General features: G+C 40.6%; 1 protein-coding gene across 1 annotated transcript in view; it reads left to right on the top strand.

The window, feature by feature from the left end:
• The window catches only part of LOC121857690 (V-type proton ATPase subunit F-like), a 68,496-nt gene that overhangs the window by 43,682 nt on the left and 12,119 nt on the right, over positions 1–12,695 (top strand). The window lies entirely within an intron of this gene.

Here is a 12,695-nt window from a genome sequence, read left to right as displayed (position 1 = left end):
ACCCTGACAAATAGTTAATTTAAAAGAGGGGATGAGTGCTGCTGGTAAGTTGATTGGTATAGGTAAACAGTAGTGCACTAAAGTACAGTAAAAGTCCAAAATTCCGGACTGCTTGGGGATTGGGTCGGTCCGGATTTTCCTGATTCTCAGGCAGTACTTCTAAAATTTAAATTTAAGGAGGATTAAAGAAGAGATGAACAGGTACATTTTGATAGTTTATTCATTATCAAATATAGCATGCTTCATTTATCAAAACGAGCAGTTTTAAAGAAAAACGCTGTGAATTCTAGAATTTTATTCTTTGCCTTTTTTATATCATAAATTGTAGACTTTCCAATGTCGTATGTTTCCATTAGAACAGTATTGCTCACACCACGTTCTAGTTTCTTAATTATTTCAAATTTGTCACTCAATTTCAACGTGCTCTTCTTTCTCTTCACACAACGAAGTTTATCTACTTTAGGAGCCATTATTATGGGCCTGTACAGTACTCTGTAAATGGCATGAGTAGGACTCAAAATTACATACGTTGTCACAGTTTGATTGCTCGTTTTAAAATGGCGACCGCGTGGTCACTTGTTGTCACTGTGCAGCTGTGGCGCTCACGCATACGCACATACACACAAAAGCCAGCTAAAAAAAAAAAGTTTGAGTTTTTTTAAAGGTCCGGATTCTCGGGTGGTCCGGATTTCTGGCATCCGGACTTTTGGACTTTTACTGTAGTATAAGTTGCTATTTGTGGTTTTGCCAATTCGCGCCATTTCTTGGAACCTATCACTCACGAATGGCATGGGTCTACTGTACAGTACAGTACAGTGGTCCCTTGGTTAACGAACACAATTCATTCCACAGAGTCGTTCGTTAACCGCATCCATTATTTCACTGGGATATTGGGTAATTGGTTCCAGCTCACAGAAAAGTACATACAAAGTTAAGCCAAAAATGCATAAAGTCAGAAACACTCTTAAAATTCCCCTAAATCACCCTTAAATCACTATACAGTCAGTTCTGCTATAACGCGATAGTTGTGTTCTTGTAAAACATCGTGTTATAGAAATTCGCGTAATAGAAATAACAGGGCTTACGGAGAAAATAGGGTTAGGTGCAGATTACTACTCGAAATCGAAAAAAAATTTAGTAGTTAGCCTAACACAAAGGATAGCACAGTCTAAATAAATGTTACATTCATATCTAATAATGAAATCATACAGTAAATGTAACACTTTACCTTGAAAAAATATGAATATAACTTGATGGGGGAGAAGGATGATTTTGAGGTTGATAACATCGAGCTTCTCTTCAAGGGTTATAGCCTTTCTTTTACGATCATCACCGGGAATGCGATCACCAGAACGCTTCTTGGAGATTTTCTTCTTTACCATATTCACAGTTAATACCACAAAATTGGGGAAATAGTATGCAAAAATAGCGTTACAGCAAACAAGCGTTCGCGTTATGCAAATATCGTTCCTCTATTCATAAATCGCATTAGAGCCAATTCGCATTGTCAAAACACACGTTATAGCAGAACTCACTATATATATATATATATATATATATATATATATATATATACAGGTTGACCATTAAAAATCCGGCAATCGATAAACCGGAACCTTCAGTTTTCCGGCATAGATTTCGGAGCGCATTTTCAAATATTTCTTTGTTTATTTAATGAAGATATATGTTTTAGCTCATAAAATTCATACAAATTACCCGGCCAGAATATAATTTACATTGCTGGAATTCTTACAATTTGATGATCATTTTGAATATAATCATCATAGATTTTGCATTAGACATACAAATTTTAGATATAATGTTTACTTTGAGTAAATATGTTATCTTTTGTGCAAAATATATGACATTTATATTCAAAATATTCCTGGTCTTACAAGGAATCCAGCAATGTCAATTATATTATCCTAACTTCAGTCTGAGGTATTATTTATTACTAAAAAGGTAAATAGTCTGGTTTTCCCACACATTTATCTTGTAGGGAGGGTTGGTGGGGGGGAGGGAGGGACCATCCGACCATCTGGCACGGTGTGAAGAATACTTTTTTTTATTATTTACCGAAGATATTTGTTTTAGCTCATAAAATTCATACAAATTACCCGGCCAGAATATAATTTACATTGTTGGAATTCTTACAATTTGATGATCATTTTGAATATAAACATCATAGATTTTGCATTAGACATACAAATTTTAGATATAATGTTTACTCTGAAAAAATATGTTTTCTTTTGTGCAAAATATATGACATTTATATTCAAAATATTCCTGGTCTTACAAGGAATCCAGCAATGTCAATTATATTATCCTAACTTAAGTGTTTAATTTTCTTTTTTTAAAGGACTGTACAGGTAGTCATTTTCTGTTAAACTTATACAGCAAATATAACCATCAGTTTTCCGGCATTTTCGAAAATCCGGCACTCCTCAGGTCCTGAGGTTGCCGGATTTTTGATAGTCAACCTGTGTGTATATATATATATTAGGGTGGTCCAAAATATCACATATTTGTATACGTTTTCTCCACAAGGTTTATTTTTGTCCATTAGGTACAACATGCATCCCAAAAAAAAATTGGATCATTTAAAGCATATTTAGAGGTCAATCCAATGTCCTCTTTTTTTCCATTTAGTACGTAATAAGGATTTTTCGGGGCTAGATAAACACATTATAAACACATTGTCTTTATTCAGCAAAATACAATTATAAGTTTTACAAATTACAAACTAAATAACTCTAGAACACCAATACACATTCTTTATTTGTATCCCTTCATCATAGCAGCTTTGCTTGCCGTTGGTAACTTCTTGCGATGAGCTGCAACAACCTTTAAAAGGTACTGCTTTTGGTCCTCATTTTGCGTTATAGACTCATTATAACGCTCTATGAGAGCAATTGCCCTCTCTGCGCTGTCATTCACCACCTTCATATTTATCGCACGATCTCTCATTGTGATAAACACTTCATCGTCTTTCCATGTTTTGGGATCCTTACTCAAGAACAGTTGTGCTCTTTCTTTGCCATCTAGTGTAAGAACATCAAAAATATCTAATGTACGCTCAGTAACAAATGAGGCACATTACTGATAGGAGTTTCATCAGATAGGACAATACGCCTTGAAAAGTCCTGTTTCTTTGGGCACTGGAAGTTTTGTACCATATTCTTCTTGGTTTCAGTATCGATCCTGTCATCAAATAAGCTTAGACCGATAAGATGTTCTGATAGATACCAGAGATGTCGGCTAATTGCTGCTTGTGCTGCGTGTGCAACTTTCTCATGAGGATATTCCTTTAAAACCTTCATTAGCTGCAAATCATTGAATGGAGCTCGAACAGCCATTGGTGCTTCATGCCAGAATCTCACATACATTATGCTCACAAACAAAGCCAGTTGTGTGATATTGTTTTCTTCCCGTGTTGATAATAGGCAACTAGGCTATATACATTGAAATATACCCAATATAATGTGTTGTGTATATTAAGACTGTATCATGCGGACAAGAAAATTCAGTCCTACACTACAAGTATAATATGCAAAATGGATTGACCTCTAAATGTTAATGAATATGGATAAAATTTTACAGACCTTATCTATGAACCAAATGGACAATTTTAAGGCTTGTGGAGGCAATATATTACTACTTATATTTTTTACCATATAGTTTTGGACCACCCTAATATATATATGTATATATATATATATATATATATATATATATATATATATATATATATATATATATATATATATATATATATATATATATATATATATATATATATATATATATATATTATATATATATATATATATACATGTATATATATATGTATATATATATATATATATATATATATATATATATATATATATATATATATATATATATATATATATATATATATATATATATATATATATATATATATATATATATTATATATATATATATATATGTATATACATACATATATACATATATATATATGTATATATATATATATATATATATATATATATATATATATATATATATATATATATATATATATATATATATATATATATATATATACATATATATATATACATACATATAACATATATATATATATATATATATATATATATATATATATATATATATATATATATATATATATATATATATATACACACACACACACACACACACACACACACACACACACACACACACACACACACACACACACACACACAGTCATGCGCCGGTTAATGTCCTAGATATGTTCTTGGAAACGTGACGTTAACCGAATTGGACGTTGTCCGATCATCACATTAACTTTTTATTTATACTTACGTGTATGTGGAATACTATATACGTACATGTACACTTTTACTCTTAAATCATTACTGTAATGTGATACAGGTGATTAAGTTTTATCTCTTGTGCAAAATACATGACATTTATATTAAAATTATTCACTGTTTTACAAGGATTCCAGCAATGCCAGCAGATAGAGGAGAGAGAGCGAGCGAGGGGGTGTGGGGGGAAGGGAGGTAGTACGTTTGACAGTTGGCACAGGCCCAGGTCCAACACGTGTATATTGATCAGTTCTTAGGTGACTAAGCTTCTCTCTTATAAAAAGCCAGTGAAATGACCTGGGTGAATATAATTAACATAGATGGGATTCTTGTAACATACTGATTAATTTGAATATAAACATGCTATAATTTGCACTAGACAAAACAATTTTAGTACCTTAATCAAATTAGTACATGTGCACTCCAGCTTTGCACTAAGAAGTCTATGTAAATCTACCCAAAAATACAGTTGAGAAACTTTTTTTTATAAAATGTACTCCAGTACTGTACACTAATGTAAAACAATTTTTATCTCTTGAGCAAAATATATGACGTTTATATTCAAATTTATCTCTGTCTTGCAAGGATTCCAGCAATGCAAATTTCAATCTCCTAACTTTAGTCTGAGATATTATATAAGATAAAAACTGTAAGCCTAAAAGCCTGGCTGGGGGACTGACGGCTCACTACTCCCAGGGGAGGGTTGGGGGTGGGGGTTGGTGATAAGTTTGAGCCGAAGGTCTCTGTGTGTTTATTTAACTGTCCTACTAAGCTTCTCTCATTTTAAAATGCCAGTGATATGACCTGGGTGAATAGAATTAACATTGCTGGGATTCTTATAAAATACTGATTAATTTGAATATAAACATGCTATAATTTGCACTAGACAAAAAAATTTTAGTACCGTAATCAAATTAGTACATGTGCACTCCAGCTTTGCACAAAGAAATCTATGTAAATCTACCCAAAAATAAAGTTGAAAAACTTTTTATAAAATGTACTACAGTATTGTACACTAATGTACTACATTTTTTATATCTTGAGCAAAATATATGACGTTTATATTCAAATTAATCTCTGTCTTGCAAGGATTTCAGCAATGCAAATTATATTATCCTAACTTTAGTCTGAGATATTATATAAAATAAACATAAAGAAATCACCAATCTTTTATCTTGAACACGAGGGTGGTGGAAAGAGGGGGGGGGGGTAGGTGAGGTGACAGAATGTCTGGCATTTGTTTGTTTATTTATTTGAGATAAGATTGGACAGTTGGCGCTGAAGGCCTGCCTGCGTGTTTATTTATCATTACTTAAGATTGACTAAGCTCTTCTCATAATTTTCCACCCAAACGACCTGGGCGAATATAACTTACATTGGAGGGATTCTTGTAAGATAGTAATTTATTTGAATGTTTTTTTTTTTTTCAATTTAAATTTTAATTGTTTATTCCTTGATAGAGGAAGCGGGATCCTAGTGCTGTCACTTGGTACCACTGTACCATAATACTATAGTCCACAAAACATGTAGCTATGCTTTTTTTATTTGGTCCCCCGACATACGAGTCTGTTTTCTTTCACATCAGGACGCCTGAGTTCTCCGTTTTCTCTCTTAATCTTAGAGTGCACCAGAAACTTTACTATTTTTAGTAATGCCACAGAATTTGAAATTGCAACCCCAATTGCAACTTGCAATTGTTGAGGCAACTACTGTAGATATGTCTGATTACAGCAAATGTGTTATTGTCAATTTGTAAGTGAAAGATTTTATCCTCAATAGATGTAGGTTAACATTTCACCTGTAGGCAAATGCTTAGAAAAGCCTAAGTAAGGAAGCATATTCCTTTAACACATAACATCTGACCAGTATGGGGAGGACCATCGTGTCTCCGTCAGGGGGTCGTGGAGTGGTGGTCCAGCAGGCGTCACGTGGGTTTTTTTTTTTTTGGGGGGCACAGACGTATATGCGATAGGACGTTGTTGGAGTCGGGCGTTAACGAGCATGACTGTATATACAGTCTGCGCGGAATGTTAAGTCGCGATAGGGCCGACGAACTAAGTTCTAGCAAAAATAAGATCATATGTTGTGAAGCCTGTCCTGGGATGCGAGATGTCAAAACGCTTGGTTTGTTGGCAAGTGCTGACATTTGGCAACTGAGAACACGTCACGGCTTGTAGTCAGTGCGCCTCTGGCAGCTGTGCAGGGAATATTTATTGTGCGGGTTCCCGCGCCATGTGGCCATGTTTTGTCTAGTTTAAGGTGCATTAACCAGACATAGTGGCCATCAGAGATGTCCAGGAGGGTTACTACAAGAGACGATATTGCAGCAGTGATTGCATTGTACAAAGCGAACCATGTACTGAGAGAAATATCTGCTCAGACTGGTGTGGCATTACGAGTTGTTAAAAATCTTGTCAAACGTTTCTGTGACCTTGGAGAGGACGAGTTACCAGCTCCATTACCTAAGTCTGGTAGGCCTAAATTATTGTCTCCATGAACACTTAAGGTTATTTCTCGACAAGTTCGGTCCAGCACTCACAGCACGTGAAGTGAAAGAGAGAAACCCCCGTCTTTTGAGTCACGTCTCGTTACGTTGTGTTCAACAAGCCCTGCACAATGACCTGGGATTTAAGAGCTTTCGTGCCTGCCGTAAACCTCTGTTGACAAAGAGACAGAAGGAAAATAGAGTGAAATTTTGCAAGAAATATGAAGTGTGGGATTTAGAGACATGGAGGAGTGTATTATGGTCGGATGAGGCTACGTTTTCTGTGACTGGGAGTAATGGAGGGAGGGTGTACCCCCCCCCCCCCCACTCAGACGCGCACCTCCCACAGTACACTGTAAAGACTGTTAAGCACCCTGCCTCGCTTATGGTTTGGGCTTCCTTTACGTATTATGGTGTTGGTGAACTAGTAATCCTCCCTAAGAACCAGATATGAATCAGTACAACTATCTTGAACTGCTCAGTGATTTCTTACCTGAATCATTTGATAAAGCTAAGGCAAGCCTTTTCATGCAGGACGGTGCCCCATGCCACACTGCTAAAAGTGTCATACAGTGGCTCAAAGACTGTGAGGTACCTTTCTTTAATGACTGGCCTGGCAGTAGCCCAGATCTTAACCCAATAGAAAATTTGTGGTCCATTGTTAAGCGTCGTCTGCGCGACGCTGACATCATCAATCCCGAAGCTAGAGGCAGCCATCAAGGATACCTGGGCTAACTTGCCACCTGACCTCTTGCAAAACCTTGCTGACAGTGTTCCTCGAAGGCTAAAAAGACTGTCTGAAGTGCAGAGGAAACACTACAAAGTATTAATTGAAGTGGTAAGTGTTACTTGACTTTATTTATATAACATAATCGTAAATATCAATATTTTTTCAGCACGATCTAACATTCCGCACAGTCATGCGCGGTTAACGTCCGTACAGTCATGTGTCAGTTAAAGTCTGATCGCCTCGTCCATGTCCACCACCACCACCACCACCACCACCACCACCACCACCACCACCACCACCCACCACCACCACCACCACCACCACCACCACCACCACCACCACCACCACCACCACCACCACCACCACCACCACCACCAAAAAAAGTGACGCCTGCTGGACCACCACTCCACGACCCCCTGACGGAGACATGATGATCCTCCCCATACTGGTCAGATATTATGTGTTAAAGGAATATGCTTCCTTACTTAGGCTTTTTTAAGTATTTGCCTACAGGTGAAATATTAACCTACATCTATTGAGGATAAAATCTTTCACCTTCAAATTGACAATAACACATTTGCTGTAATCAGACATATCTAGTTGCCTCAACAATTGCAACCCCAGTTGCAATTGGGGTTGCAATTTCAAATTCTGTGGCATTACTAAAATTAATAAAGTTTCTGGTGCACTCTAAGATTAAGAGAGAAAACGGAGGACTCAGGCGTCCTGATGTGAGAGAAAACGGACTCGTATGACGGGGGACCAAATAAAAAAAGCATAGCTACATGTTTTGTGGACTACAGTATTAAGCGTACCCTTTTCATCACTTTGTAATAAACCTAGCCATGCCCATGTGTGTTTATGATAGTTACCATAACAGTTTCCTGACATCCCCCTGGCAAAGCAGGGAAATAGTGAAGTTTACTTTGCTGGGTTAGGCGGTTACTCTATATGGGCCTTGCCATCTCTGTTGCAACTTAGAGGGGGTGTTGGGGGAGGATGATTCATTAGTTAGGAAAACCAGGGTACCTATGGTAATGTTGGAGGGGGTAACCCTGAGGTTATAGTAGGTGGTGTTGTGTAAGTGACCTTTCCTGTTTAGTTCCTGAACCCGAATAAAGATCGATTGTAACTTGTTTTGCAAGATAGAAGGGTAGTCCTCGCCATAGGATAGGGGTGGGGGGTTTATTACTCCGTCAGGAAGGTTTGGGTCCCTACCAAAGTGAAGGAAGTAAGGAGTGTTATGCAGGGTGGTATTTTTTGCGGTGTTCATGGCCAGTTGTGCAAGAGGTAGCTGATCATCCCAACCGCCGCACTGATTATTAACTAAAAACGACAAGTTATCTTTCAACGTGCGGTGGGAACGCTCAACCATGGCATTAGCCTGTGGATGGTAATTAGTGGTTAGATTTGACTTAGCCCGCAGCAAATCGCACGCCTTCTGAAAGATGCCAGAGGTAAACTCTGTCCCTCGATCACTGACAATGACCCGGGGACACCCATGAGTACCAACGTATTGTAACAGGGCTTCACACACTGTCTCTGCGCGTTTATCGGGGATGGGTATATAGGTCGCAAAACGTGAATATTGATCGATGATGGAAACAACGTATCTGTTTCCCCGATGTGAACGTATTGTCATGTCAGTTAGATCGATCGATACCCGTTCCAAGGGCTGGGAGGCTGGTGGGAACTCCTGCAGCTCTCCCTGTCTCTTTGGGGTACCCTTCCTTAACTGACATGGCAGACATCCTTTGACAAATGCCCCAACTTTCCACGCTAGATTGGGCATGAAAAACATAGAGCTTGCTCGGGTGGGCTGCGAATTGGGAAGAGTGAGCTACCTCTAGGGCCGAGTTTTCCAAGGATGCGGGGATGACTACGAGTTCTGTGGGTTGTTCATCATCATGTTTCATAGTAACAAGATACAGGACTCCGTTTAAAAGACTGAAATCACAAAGTGAAGCTTTGTTGACCTTCTTGGGGAGCGGACCCCCCCCCCCACCCCAAGGAACACAATGACAGGTGATAGGTCCCCAAAAATGGGCTGAGTCATGCTGCTAGGATTCCCGACATTATTTATTGGTAACACATTACTGCTCAGTGCGTCTGGTACGACGTGGTTCTTGCCTGGCTAATGCAAAATGGAGAAGTTATGCGCAGTTAAAAAGACTGCCCAGCGTGCTACCCGTGCATTAGGAGTTTTACCTTGGAAGATATACATTAAAGGACAGTGATCAGTGATTACATAAAAGTGTCTACCAAGTAGGTAAGCATCAAAGGAAGTTACGGCCTTGACAATAGCCAAGGCTTCTTTCTCAGTTGTGGAGTAGCGGAGGGCAGCTCCGCTCAATTTCTGTGAAAAATAAGCAATAGGGGTGGGGTTATCTTCACCACCTTGCATAAGACAGGCTCCCAGTGCTTCGTCGGAAGCGTCAGTGTGCACGTAAAACGGCTGCGTGAAGTCCGGCAGTGCTAACATTGTTGCCGACTTCAATAAGTCCTTAAGATGGTTAAAAGCTTTATCTGCCTCCCCCGACCACCGAAACTGAACCGATTTCTTTGTAAGTTTCGTAAGGGGAAGGGCCGCCTCTGAAAAGTGAGGGATGTGACGTCTGAAAAAATTGGCGGTGCCCAGGAACTGTTTCACACCCCTGGCTGTGGTGGGGGGTGGCATCTCTGATATTGCTTTCACTTTCACCGGGTCAGGTCTAACGCCGCCATGACCTACGATGAATCCCAGGAATTTAACTTCCTGGCGCGCGAACGCACATTTTCTAAGGGACACTTTTAGTCCGGCCACTTTCATGACCGAGAGAACCTCATCTACATCCCGCATGTGCGAATCCATGTTTTTACTATAGATGATAACATCGTCCAGGTAAGCCATAGGTGTGAGACTGTGGTTCACCGCCCTCATGAACGTGGCTGGTGCTACCATTAGCCCGAAAGGTAACCCATTGAAACAAAATAGACGGCTGCTGTCCGCAAAAGCAGTTTTGGGGCGGTCCGCCGGGTCAACAGGTATACTCCCGTACGCATCCTTACAGTCTAGAACTGTGAATATAGTAGCTCCGTTCAATTGGTCCAGTGTCTCGTCAATTCTGGGCAAAGGATAGCTATCAGCAATGGTGTTCTTATTAGGTTCCCTATAGTCCACACAGAATCTAGTTGACCCGTCGTTTTTTCTGACTAATACGACCGGGGAGCAATAGGGGCTAGTGCAAGGGGAGATGACGCCACGTTCCTCCATTTGGCGGCATAAGTCCCTGATTTGAGTTTTAGCCGCCTCAGGAAGCCGCCACTGCCGTACTCTGGTGGGGGGGGGCGGAGCCGGTATTAATTTTGTGTGAAGCTGACATCAGGCCGAGGTCCTGATCTGAAGTTGCAAACAGGTCTTTATGCTGCTTTATTATAGAGCTTAGACGTTCTTTAATAAGGGTGGGTAGGTGATCTATGTCAAGGGATTCTAATGCAGTGGCAAACATTTGCTGTGAGTCTACGAACTCTGTGTCACTCCTAATGTTATATCTCGTAGAATCAAAATGCTCCAGATCTTCTACTTTATCGACCGCACAGACTGTTCCCACTGAATGACCAGGAGTAAGTTTAAATCCCCTGGGGGTGGGGTTTATGACTGGGACGCTAGGCTGCTGAGTGTTAATGAGCCCCGGCTGCACGTATGGGGACATTTTATTCGGGGTTTCAACAAATACATACTCCTGATTGTCTGTGGAACTGTCGAACGACCTTGACCATCGAACGGGCAGAACAACACTAGAGTGGGGAGGGATGACAGTGACACACGTAGGGTGTAGCTGGGGGGCCTGGGGTGCGGGGGGCTGGGGGCGTTTAGGCTTAATGAGGTGGACGGGCAGACCAGACCTATTCCTAATAGGAGTACCTCTATAATCTCTACCATCTAGTGTCACGGTATACCGGCTCCCATCAAACTGGATTCCATACTTAAACCTACACAAGAAATCTGACCCAATAAGAACATCCCCTAGGAAAAGATCACCGCTTACCACAACCAGCTAGTGAACAACCATCTTATCTCCTAAGTCTACAGTTATATCTCTGGAATCCAATGTTGAGAGGCGGTTACCTGTGACGCCACGTAACTCAGGAACTCTATGCTTTCCCCCTAAGCTCATCTTGGAGGCCACGTTCTGTTTCACTAAGGACAGAGAGGAGCCTGTATCAGTGAAAGCTTCAACCCGTTTCCCTCACATTTTCAACTTAATAATTGGCCTGTCTTCCCTAGTCACTAATGCCTCGCCCTTGTCTTTAGTAGTAGGGACATAACCTGCGAATGTGTCCCCCACTCGGCACATGCGCAACAACGCATTCCGGCGTATGGACACACTCTGCGGGTATGTCCCTGGTCGCCACACCCATCGTACTGGTTTTCCTCACACTGGAAGGGACATCCGTGTACCGCGTGGGACCATGTCCCATAGGAGGAGCAGCGAAAAGGCTTCGGAGATCTATACCAGCTATCCCGCATGGGCAGGCCCGGTCGCGCATTTGTGACTGCACGAGGGCGGGGGTCAATCCCAGCCCACGCCCCATGGGTCCCTGCCCCGGACGGCCGGTCGCCCCGTGGCGCGTAATCCAACGTGTTTATACCTAATGTATGTAACCGTGATTGCTCCCGCCCTTCCTCGTGAAACGGTGATTGTTCCTGTCGCTTCCTTTCATCCCGGCTGAGATTCTCCACCATCAGTCGCAAGAATTCATCCTCCCAGACAGAAGGGGTGTTACGTGCAGGGGTGGGAGGGGCGGCATGAATTGTCGACACAAAATGGGAGAAGGGAGTGAGTTTCCTGAGCTGTATGTACGTCCGCGCCGCTTTAATTGTGCTCTCTATCGTAGTTATCCCGCTCGACACCATGAACGTACGCATCTCGCCGGGTAAGCCCGATAGAAAGTAAGAGAGTAATAGCTCAGGTAGGAAGAATTGTGGGTGATTGACTCTCGCCATCTTCACAGCACTATCTATGCATGATGGTAAACATTTAAAGATGAACACTCCTCTGGCTTGATATTAGCTAAGCGAAGCGTGTGATCTTGTAATATGTTACCCTGGCTGTAAATTTCCCGTAATCCGTTC

This window comes from Homarus americanus, unplaced genomic scaffold (assembly GCF_018991925.1).
Source record: "Homarus americanus isolate GMGI-L3 unplaced genomic scaffold, GMGI_Hamer_2.0 scaffold16712, whole genome shotgun sequence".
In the NCBI taxonomy this organism is placed as follows: domain Eukaryota; kingdom Metazoa; phylum Arthropoda; class Malacostraca; order Decapoda; family Nephropidae; genus Homarus; species Homarus americanus.
Note: the sequence above shows the minus strand (reverse complement) of the source record. Positions and strands in the feature narration are given on the sequence as shown.